Source organism: Magnolia sinica, chromosome 18, assembly GCF_029962835.1.
Source record: "Magnolia sinica isolate HGM2019 chromosome 18, MsV1, whole genome shotgun sequence".
NCBI lineage: Eukaryota > Viridiplantae > Streptophyta > Magnoliopsida > Magnoliales > Magnoliaceae > Magnolia > Magnolia sinica.
The window spans coordinates 44,104,387-44,106,953 of NC_080590.1; the positions used below are offsets into that span (position 1 = coordinate 44,104,387).

Consider the following 2,567-nt stretch of genomic DNA (forward strand, 5'->3'; position numbering starts at 1 on the left):
TCTTTTACGGGATCTTAAAATAGGAACTTCTCATTTGGTACCATCTTTCTAACTTCTCCTCTTACTTTCTGTACTTTTCTAATTCTAGATTTAGATTCTTCTTTAAAGTAACTTTCTATTTTCTAGTTTTAGAAATTTTTCCCCCCTCTTTTTTTTTAGAAACTAACTTTCTATTTTTATTTTTAGTAACTTTCTAATTCTAACTCTTTTAAAATCTAACTTTGGTTCTTAACTTATTTTTAGAAATTTTCTACTTGTAGATTTTTTTGTTTAGAAACTAACTTCCCTATTTTGTAGGCTTTTAAGATAGAAATTTCTAATTCGGTAAGATCTTTCTCTACTTTCTATTTTTCAGATCTCTTTTAGTAACTTACTTTCTAGTTAGGACTTTCCTAATTTATTTTAGAAATTTCCACCTTCCTTTAGGAATTTCTTCTTTTAGAAACTAGTTTACTTCTATCTTTCTTTTTAAGGATTTTCTAATTTTAGACCTTCTCTTTGAAGACTGACTTGTTTTGTTTTCTGTTGCAGGTTTTTAACTTAGGGACTCCAATTTGGTAACTTCTTTCCAACTCTCTTTTTCTTTCTAGATTTTCTTTTCCTTTCTTAGGATTAGGTTTCGAATTTGATTGAGGGCTGCGAGTGTTTCATGCCCAAGTGGGCCGGTGACAACACTCAACGTCTCTTGACTGAAGGAGGATTGGTTGAGGGGTTGACTATCCATCGCAGGACTAGACACCACTCGAAATCCCCTAAGTTAATTGAAGTGATGGCTGAAAACCAACCTCTTCTACCCCAACCTAGGGTGGAGGACATTCAGGATGAGAATGAGGTGTATCAAGCACCCTCGCCTCATACTTTACGAGATTATTTACAACCAGCGGGGGTGAGTATGCCCTCATGCATGATTTTTCCTAAAAATACAGGACATATGGACATCAAGCCAGGGGTTATCCAACTCCTTCCTAAGTTCCATGGGCTTGAATCTGAAGAACCTTATCTACATTTGAAAGAGTTTGATGAGATCATAGCCACTTTATATTTTCAAAATGTGTCTAAGGACACAGTCAGGCTGAAACTCTTTCCCTTTTTCTTGAAGGAGAAGGCTAAGATGTGGTTACATTCACTGCATCCTAGATCCATTGGCACATGGAATGATATGCAGAGGGAATTTATAAAGAAATTTTTTTCACATCATAAAACGATTACCCTTAGAAAAGCAATCATGAACTTCACCCAAAAGGAGGATGAAACATTTTACCAATGTTGGGAAAGGTTTAAGGATTTGGTCAGTTCATGCCCACAACACGGCTTTAAAACATGGCGCATTACAAATTTTTTCTATGATGGACTGACATCTTCCATGCGCCAAATGGTCGAGACAATGTGTAATGGAGAATTCATTAATAAAAATGTCGACGAGGTATGGGATTACCTCGATAGTCTTGCTGAAAAAACACAATCATGGGATTATTACCCAAAATCGAACACCACGTCTAGGCCGACTCAATCCAAGGAGAAAGGTGGATTGTATCTCTTGGAAAAAGAGGATGATCTCAAGTATAAAGTGACTACGCTCATAAGAAAATTTGAGGCCATGGAAGGAAAGAAGGATAAGGTTAATGAAAGTGTTTGCGGCATCTGTGATTGCAACATTCATACAACTGAAAATTGTCCTACAATACCTGCCTTTTGAGAAGGTTGAATAAACAATCCAATGCCGTAAATAATTATTAAAGACCTTTTAATGGATCGACCTCTAATACTTACAATCTTGGTTGGAAAAATCATCCAAACTTTAGTTGGAGAAATGAACAAACTGCTACCCCTCAAGGTTTCTTCAATCAAATTCCAAATCAAGGGAAACCTCAAGAGGATCTAGTTTAAAAACATATTCGAGAACAAGAGCTACTTAATCAAAATTCGGTACAAGCGTTTCATGATGTCCACACAGCATTAGGAACGCTTGCGTCGTCTATTCAAAGGATAGAGTCACAATTAACAAGTGGAGGGAAGGGGATGCTTCCTGCTCAACCTCTCCCCAATCCTAAACCGCAATATGAAATAAGTGACCCTAGCTCTTCAAATCAAATGGAGCACGCTAAATCCATCACTACTCTTAGGAGTGGGAAGATCATTGATAAAACCCTTCTTGTTAGGCCCGAAAAGCCTCAAGAACCAGAAGAGGACAACAATGATGGACCTAGTGATGCCCCACAAAAATTAGAACCGGAACTTTTAGAAAAGTCAGTTGCTCCATTTTCCCAACGGTTGGTCACACCAAAACCTCTCTTTAACTCTCAGGATATTCTAGAGGTGTTGAAATAAGTGAAAGTCAACATTCCTCTACTCGATATCATAAAACAGATACCTTCATATGTCAAATTCTTGAAAGACTTATGCATGACTAAACGACGGCAGAGTATTTAAAAGAAGATCTTCTTGACCAAGAAAGTGAGTGCCATCCTAAAGCAAGACGTGCCACAAAAATTCAAAGATCCTAGTAGCCCAACCATATCATGTATAATCGGGTACCATCAAATTGATCATGCACTTCTTGACTTAGG

General features: G+C 37.2%; 1 non-coding gene across 1 annotated transcript; it reads right to left on the reverse strand.

Moving 5' to 3' along the window:
• Positions 1-1,207: 1,207 nt before the first annotated feature.
• On the reverse strand, positions 1,208-1,314 carry LOC131234115 (small nucleolar RNA R71). The gene has a single exon (XR_009165526.1). It is a non-coding gene; the product is annotated as a small nucleolar RNA R71 (small nucleolar RNA).
• Positions 1,315-2,567: the final 1,253 nt, after the last annotated feature.